This window comes from Carassius gibelio, chromosome A9, assembly GCF_023724105.1.
Source record: "Carassius gibelio isolate Cgi1373 ecotype wild population from Czech Republic chromosome A9, carGib1.2-hapl.c, whole genome shotgun sequence".
Lineage (NCBI taxonomy): Eukaryota > Metazoa > Chordata > Actinopteri > Cypriniformes > Cyprinidae > Carassius > Carassius gibelio.
Genome location: NC_068379.1, coordinates 119,744 through 128,834, shown reverse-complemented (window position 1 = coordinate 128,834; position 9,091 = coordinate 119,744). Strand labels below are relative to the sequence as shown.

At 33.7% G+C, this 9,091-nt stretch overlaps 2 long non-coding RNA genes across 4 annotated transcripts; one reads left to right on the top strand and one right to left on the bottom strand.

Moving 5' to 3' along the window:
• Positions 1 to 205: 205 nt before the first annotated feature.
• Positions 206 to 4,146, top strand: LOC128020298 (uncharacterized). Of its 3 annotated transcripts, none has more exons than XR_008185337.1 (6): positions 206 to 453; positions 1,194 to 1,293; positions 2,293 to 2,408; positions 2,527 to 2,611; positions 3,122 to 3,248; positions 3,369 to 4,146. It is a non-coding gene; the product is annotated as an uncharacterized LOC128020298 (long non-coding RNA). The 3 variants fall into 3 exon arrangements; XR_008185338.1 differs by having other exon boundaries at positions 2,258 to 2,408; XR_008185336.1 differs by lacking the exons at positions 206 to 453; positions 1,194 to 1,293 and having other exon boundaries at positions 1,582 to 2,408.
• A 1,461-nt stretch (positions 4,147 to 5,607) lies between these two features.
• LOC128020297 (uncharacterized) lies at positions 5,608 to 8,287 on the bottom strand. Its single transcript, XR_008185335.1, has 4 exons — positions 8,053 to 8,287; positions 7,223 to 7,322; positions 6,897 to 7,057; positions 5,608 to 6,509 (listed from the first exon to the last, which is right to left on the bottom strand). It is a non-coding gene; the product is annotated as an uncharacterized LOC128020297 (long non-coding RNA).
• Between the last annotated feature and the right edge of the window lie 804 nt (positions 8,288 to 9,091).

Genomic DNA, 9,091 nt, shown 5'->3' with positions numbered 1-9,091 from the left:
TTGGAGAAAGTCTGATAATGAACCGGTTCTTAATACCCAGATGTATCACTGATAAACATTGAAAGGCCATATTTGCTCATTTGTCCATATGTTACTAGGAAGGAGATTAACATATAAACAAATGTGGTTTATCAGTCCCCAAGGGGAGCTTCAGAAGTGTTTTAATTAGTGTTATTTCCTCACAGAGAAAAGCTTATATATGCAACCCATTCTCACTCCAAAGGCGTCAAAAACCGAAGCATGGTCAAGCGCCCCTAGCGTCACTTTTATGACGCCAAATGTGCCTCTCGGCGTCGACTATCGAAGCACTACGACCTTCATTGCTTTCAGTGGGAAACTTTTGGCGTCAGAATTCGACACGAGGACATGAGATGTTTATCGCTATGAAATCACGTTCAAGAAGTCTCATTCAGCACACATCGCGCGATACTTGCTATCAGTTCCACAGTTTGGGTGAGTAGTCGTATATACGCTCTTTTAATGCCTTTTATCAAATGTATTCTGTCTTCTTTATTAATCAGATTAGTGCCATATGTTTAATCGCTGTATTATATCGGTCATCCGCGGCTGTCTTTGAGTTTCATTGCGTTTAAATAAATGAACACAGCTGCTAATTAGTGTGATTAAACTCTATCTGTCACGTGACGTGCCATAGACCTTCGATCCGTTTTATATTATTATTAATTTCAGGATCAATGATGTAAGTTGTATTTGTAGTAAAATCATGGTAATCACGACACAATAGTAATAAATGAAATGTGAAGTTAAAACACAGTAAATGGGACATTAGTAACTGTAACTGTAGTTTTACTATGATATATTAATAATCAATACAACAATACAATAATCACCAAACCAGCTATGTTTGTATCACTGTAATGTTAGTGTTTTTATGTGCTTTTATATGACAGATATCACAGTAATCATGTGTTCTGTACCATGCTTTTAATACCTTTTAATGTGAATCCAAAAAAAAAAAAAAATCAAATTAAAAATAAATAATAAAACATGTATTTTTCCATCTTGCAGTTCATTCATATCAGTTTATATATATATATATATATATATATATATATATATATATATATATATATATATATATATATAAATATTTTGCTCACAGATCATTATTAACATTCTGTATATAATTCAATTTTATTTTCTCTCCCCTTTTTTATTATTTTTATTTTTAGCTGAAAAGACGTAAAGGCAGTCAGCCCAGTGGTGTTTCTGGAGAGGGATTCCTTCAGAAATGGAGAAGACAGAAAGCTGCGGAGGCAGATATTTGCAGCAGTAAGTCTGTGATAGTTTGTCTCTTTTATCAAAAATTCCTGCTGTTATAATTTGTACAGCATTTGTTGTTTCTTAAACTGTTGCACTGTCCAAATACCCACACTTGCCATCTTTTCACTTGACCACTTGATTACTTATTTGAAGTCTTTCCTGTATTTGGCCTAGTGTTCGAGTGAGCATGATGACCACGAGTGTGTGTCGATCTTTTCATGACCTGATGACTGTGTTTCCCAATCCTGATCCTGGAGAACCCCAGCACTGCACGGTTTTGGTGTCTCTCTTATCTGCCTTGGAGTCTTCACTGATGAGCTGATGAGTTGAATCAGGTGTGTTTGATCAGGGAGACATCTCAAATGTGCAGTGTTGGGGTTCTCCAGGACCAGGATTGGGAGCCACTGCCTTATGGGACACTTATGTGTTTAAAGAGATTTTTAATATCTAATTATCAATATTTCACATACTGTACATTGGACAGCTTTCCATGACCTCTTGTGAGATCTCGGCAAAAAGTCTGACGATTTATTCCAAAACATGATGCATGATGGGATACACTAAGCTTTGTATAGCGCTCCAGAGCAGTATTGGAGAGGTTTAGTGTGTGTTAAGGACGCTGTGCTTTGGCATTATTAAGACCGGGGACAGTCTTGTGCACACACTGTCACGTACACACACTCTCAAGTGGCCAAGACTGCAAGTGTGGGTATCTGGACAGGGTCAAAGTCTTAAAAATGATCCCTAAACACATCACAGTCTTAATAATCCAGTTTAACACTTGTATGATATTGTACAAGCCCCAGGACTGTCTCATCTGACACTATCAAAGAATTCATATGACTATAGCTTGTTATTAATTACTTGCTTTCAATAATGGATTCATTTAACATTTAATTATACAGCATCTTTACAGAGGTGTAATGTACAAGCTGCACGTAATTAATAATATGTCCTTCCTTCTGTCTTACAGGATTTTTTCCAGATAATGCTGTTCTTCTTTTTCAGGTCTAAAATATCGAGCTCAACAGCTATTTTAAGAGCCAACCCTCACAAACCTTCCTAAAACCTAAAAGAGCTATTACTGAGTCTCAGCGAATCTTGCCATGATCAGCTCTTCCCAGGTACATTTGTTTACTCCAAAAATGCTCTGGTCTGAATCTTACTTTAAATTAACTTAATTATGTTTAATGAGCAATATTAATTGCACAGAGAGTAAGTAGAGATTATCTTGTTTCACAGAAGAGAAGGAAGACCAAGGATATGATTTGCTCAGGATGAGGAATGAAGACGGCCATCTTGTGCTCAAACAAACAGAAGTCCTCTGGTATGTGTGTGTTGAAGCAATGCTGTGTTATACAACATTTTATGATGATCTCTCACAGAACTGGTCATGTCAGCCTTGATTTCGTTTTATACTATTACAATTACAGCATGTTAGCAAAGTGTGACTGGACATTTTTAATATTATGTTTTTAAAAACACACCACCTGTTTTATTAGCAGACAAGTGTCATGAAATTGGTTTAGTTGATATAAACACCAATTGACATTATTTCATTGTTTTGTAAATGTTATGTTATTAATTGTGAATTGATAGTTGATTGGTTTGAAGCCAGGCCTTACACTGCACAGACTAAAACACATTTGTGAGAGAAGTCAGGAACTTTGGAGAAAGATTCTAGAGGAAAAAAACACATTTACTGCAACAACAGATGAATTCTAGAGTCTCTGAGAACTACACATGCTAATGTCTCATGAGCAAGACCTTTGCTTCTGTAACTTTTTCTTAATTCTTGCAGAATGACATATTTATTGCAGTATTTTTATTTGTACAGATGATCTCATCAGCCAAATGAGGGGTTTTGACCAAGTGATGCTCTTGAAAGGAGTGAAAGAAGAGGATGTGGTAAATTGTCTTCAGAGAAAAGCTTCTCAAAAGATCTTAAAACAGCTTGAAGAATGGTAAGTGTACAGTACTACAAGGGTCATAGTTACTCACCCTGCTAAAACCACACAGAACATAAGCTGCGCTCTCTGTCCATTAAACAACTTCTTCTGCATTGTTTGTTTCACTTTGACCAGGTCTGGGATCTTAGGACTGAGAGATCATCTGGCTGAGAACAAGCTACACCTCATCAGTGCTGGACATCAACCACAAACTGTTTCCAGACACGAGAGAAGAAGATCACGATGGGGAGATGAAACCAGTTTAGATGTGATGATGGGAATCATTATTTTCTGAAACAGTATCACATGTCTAATATGTATCACATGATCTGTATCACAGTTGACTGGATGGGACTGTGTGACTTTTAAGGACATTTCATCACTCATCTGTGTGAACTGATTTATATATGAGGTTAATGTATCTTTGATGATAATTATTTTCATTGAATCTTATTTGTCTTGATGCTACTTTATCAAGTTTATAGTCTATGCTTCAATAAAATGAAAATGGTGAATATTGTGTTCTGAAGATTCTTGGTAAATACATCATTTTACTAGGTAGGCTCATATGTGTTTATTTTAGACTTGGAAAAACGACATATTAATTATTGGGATTATTTTTTTATTTAAGACATGAACATTTTTGATCGGATTAATAACATCTGGGACATCAGTACACCAGAAAGTAATTTTTTTATATTTTAGTAACAAATATGCACATTTTTTGTGAAATACAGGGAGTTACAAGATTAATTATTCTGCATTACAAGATGGTGCCATGGGCTTTATTGTTACAAGCACTTGACGGATAACTGAGAATGTAGCAGGAATGATCAACGTGGATCTTGTACTGCATTAAAACCAAGAGCACGCACATTACTGATGTCCAGCACATGAGGAGCAAGATACGGGGGTGAGGAGGACATTTTTACACTGATTTCGGCTAATTAGTTATATATAATGCTAATATATATATATATATATATATATATATATATATATATATATATATATATATATATATAAATCAATATTCTTAGCACTGCATGAATTTGTCCTTGTGTAATAGTGAAGTATCACAATGTGTATACATTGTCCTTGATTACTGCTTTACAGTGGGGAATAGATAATGGCAAGTTGTTGCAGGTTCATCCATTATATTTCTTGCCATTTACTTCAAAAATCAAAGAAATAATCTATTATTTTCATTATTAAATCATTTCTTTATAATTTTTCCATGTTTCATCAGATGGCCTCACAATGTCCTGTCAAAAGGTATAATAGCCATGATGAATAGAATAGAAAACAGAGGACTGTGAAAACTGTCAGATATAAATGTGACTCAGCTCAGTTTGTTGTTCATGATGAGGAGAATACATATATGTAGGTTTTACTGCCCTGCTACCCCCAGGGGCCCAGTAGCACCCCCCGGAAGAGCCCAAAACTGTACATTTCAAATGGCTGTAAATCAGAGTCCAATTAACATATCAAAGAGAAAATGGGCAGGATTATTACTTATGCTATGCTGATAAAATAATGTTGAGCTCAGTTTTCAGAAATAAGTGGAAAGCTGGCATAAAAGCATTTTAAATATTGCTCACTGTAAAATACCACATTTCAGCCTGCCTCTCAAATATATCATAGAGGTTTGCACAATAAACATATTTAGATATCCAGTTTACCTTAAAATAAATAATTTATTTAGTTTCGTTAATAAAAAGTTTTAAACTACATTACCCACAAGCCTCCGTCGTTCTATCTATGGAAAGGCAACACTAGGGGGCTGTTTTTGTAGTTCATTGAAGTTATGCTTAGGGTTAGGATTAGGATCTCGCTAAAGATGTCATTTTTCTCAAGATAGCAACACTTCATTGTTGACTTAATATATTACTAATGTGATGATAGGAGCAAAACATACTTTTTAACATGATGCGCTGTTTAATATGGGTTAAAAGATAGTCCAACCACAGACTGTCCTGAAAAGTCATAGCCAATGGCATCTAAGCTGAGCAGCAGCGTCACACTTCCTTATCCATGTATGACAGATGTCTTTCGTTTTTCGGCTGAAGGGATAGATTCGGTTAACAATAGATTAAGCTTGCTACTTATTAGATTCTGTTTTATTAACGTCTTCACCTTCCTCCGTTGTTCAGCTTGACAAAAATTGGGCAATATTGATGTGCACATGCCCAGCAGTCGCAGTTGTATCCAACAGATAGATTCCTCTATAAGACACATTTTTAAGATTTGTATATTTTTTTTTTGACCAAAGACAAATATATTTACTAATCAAATGACGTGCTTCTAAAATTTACATTGTATATTACATTGTGTTTTAAAGTTAAAATTGTTCACATTTGTGTTTCTGTGATTTACCATTCTCTACCATTTGAACCCTAGGAATAAAAACAGAAATTATAAATGAATGAATGAATGAATGAACAAATAAATACATAAAGCATAATAAACATGCATATTTTTGTAAGGATCTTCCATTATTTATTGATATGTCAAACTCATTTAAAGTCAACATGCCCAAATTACTACACTGCATCCTCTGTCACCAAGCTCGTTTTTGCCACCATAAAGAATAAAAAGGCAGTTATGTTGTAAACATTAACTATTTTCAGTATGCAAATGAAAATGCTTTTATTAAAAAACAAAACAGTAAATACAGTATGTCTTTCAGAGAACACTGGAAAAAGATCAATTTTATTAAAAAAATTAAATTGACCAAAATGTTATACAACACAATGTAAATGTTTCAAACTCACAAAAAAACACCATGAAGACATGCATGTCAAGTGTGCAATATCATCTATAAAACTCAATCAGCACAGCATCAAATAAACACTGATTGTCTGAACAATGGAAGACAGAGAAAGTGTTCAGGAAAACAAACACCTGCTAGCTTTGACAATAACATCATGAATTCACTTCATGACTGGAGCTAGGGGATGACTGTGTATGAATATCTCCTTTACTAAAACTCTTAATTAAAGTCTAAAAAGTTCACTGTATGAAGCTTGAAAAAGAGAACAAAATGCTTTATCAATACGAAAAATACTATTTTTAACTATTGTTTTCATCACTGGTTCTGTAATGTATTCATTATGAGCTTATAAATAAAACAAAGTTACATCTTCTGCAAAAATCAAACCACTGCAAAGTCTAATCACTGATCCAGGGACCATATCTGTGTGTGTGGGGGATAAAGAGTTAACGAGGTGAGTCCTTGTGCATGATGGAGAACTGCAGTGTTATCCTCAAACAATCCTGTAAAACAGAAATATTACATTACATTCAACTTATACATTACACTGTGTTTTGTTTAGACCATAAAAGCAGCCTCTGTAAAGATGCTGTAAAATTAAATGTTAAATGAATCCATTATTGAAAGCAAGTAATTAATAACAAGCTATAGTCATATGAATTCTTTTGATAGCGTCAGATGAGACCGTCCTGGGGCTTGTACAATATCATACAATTGTTAAACTGGATTATTAAGACTGTGATGTGTTTAGTACAGTATGTGAAATATTGATAATTAGATATTAAAAATCTCTTTAAACACATAAGTGTCCCATAAGGCAGTGGCTCCCAATCCTGGTCCTGGAGAACCCCAACACTGCACATTTGAGATGTCTCCCTGATCAAACACACCTGATTCAACTCATCAGCTCATCAGTGAAGACTCCAAGGCAGATAAGAGAGACACCAAAACCGTGCAGTGCTGGGGTTCTCCAGGATCAGGATTGGGAAACACAGTCATCAGGTCATGAAAAGTTCGACACACACTCGTGGTCATCATGCTCACTCGAACACTAGGCCAAATACAGGAAAGACTTCAAATAAGTAATCAAGTGGTCAAGTGAAAAGATGGCAAGTGTGGGTATTTGGACAGTGCAACAGTTTAAGAAACAACAAATGCTGTACAAATTATAACAGCAGGAATTTTTGATAAAAGAGACAAACTATCACAGACTTACTGCTGCAAATATCTGCCTCCGCAGCTTTCTGTCTTCTCCATTTCTGAAGGAATCCCTCTCCAGAAACACCACTGGGCTGACTGCCTTTACGTCTTTTCAGCTAAAAATATAAATAATAAAAAAGGGGAGAGAAAATAAAATTGAATTATATACAGAATGTTAATAATGATCTGTGAGCAAAATATTTATATATATATATATATATATATATATATATATATATATATATATATATATAAACTGATATGAATGAACTGCAAGATGGAAAAATACATGTTTTATTATTTATTTTTAATTTGATTTTTTTTTTTTTTGGGATTCACATTAAAAGGTATTAAAAGCATGGTACAGAACACATGATTACTGTGATATCTGTCATATAAAAGCACATAAAAACACTAACATTACAGTGATACAAACATAGCTGGTTTGGTGATTATTGTATTGTTGTATTGATTATTAATATATCATAGTAAAACTACAGTTACAGTTACTAATGTCCCATTTACTGTGTTTTAACTTCACATTTCATTTATTACTATTGTGTCGTGATTACCATGATTTTACTACAAATACAACTTACATCATTGATCCTGAAATTAATAATAATATAAAACGGATCGAAGGTCTATGGCACGTCACGTGACAGATAGAGTTTAATCACACTAATTAGCAGCTGTGTTCATTTATTTAAACGCAATGAAACTCAAAGACAGCCGCGGATGACCGATATAATACAGCGATTAAACATATGGCACTAATCTGATTAATAAAGAAGACAGAATACATTTGATAAAAGGCATTAAAAGAGCGTATATACGACTACTCACCCAAACTGTGGAACTGATAGCAAGTATCGCGCGATGTGTGCTGAATGAGACTTCTTGAACGTGATTTCATAGCGATAAACATCTCATGTCCTCGTGTCGAATTCTGACGCCAAAAGTTTCCCACTGAAAGCAATGAAGGTCGTAGTGCTTCGATAGTCGACGCCGAGAGGCACATTTGGCGTCATAAAAGTGACGCTAGGGGCGCTTGACCATGCTTCGGTTTTTGACGCCTTTGGAGTGAGAATGGGTTGATATATGTCAGGAGACAACTTTTTACTTTTATATTATTTGAATCTGGGCTTCTCATCTCACATAAAAATGAGTAGATATAATAAAGAACAGCATTTTCTTAAGTGATTGTATATATATATATATATATATATATATATATATATATATATATATATATATATATATATTAGAATTGTATATATCCTCTTTAAAGACAAACTTAATAGAAAATCTTTCAATTATTTTTACATTTTTCTCATTCAAGTTGATTGTTTGTGTGTGTGTGTGTGTGTATACATATTACCAAAATTATGCATTTTAAAATAAGAGTGCATGTTGCCGTTTTAATCAACTTTTAATGAATCTAGTGTATTTTTTTATCTTTTTACACAAGAAGCTAGCAACTTATGAATAAATATTTCAGGTTTTTTCCTTGTTTTCTATGTTGTTTTAATAATGTTAAATATTTTTTTTCTTCGAAATTGATTTTTTTATTTGTAAAAAAACAGATTCTTAAACACAAGCAATTATTTGATTTTAAAAAAATATATATTTTTGGTGCATTAGTTTGACTTTAATCCTCTTTTGCAGAAACTATGCATAAGCCTTTTAGGTCATATTAAAAATAGAAAAATGATTAAAAAACTATCAAATTGACTTTATGTAAGATGTCTTTTAATTCCTCACTGAGAAATGATTAACATCTATCCTGTGTGGTTTCATCCAATTAACCAGGATATAAACATTTTCTTGCTATTGTGTGAATAATCAAGTTGTAATTAATAAAGTTTCTGTGTCTGAGTCTGAG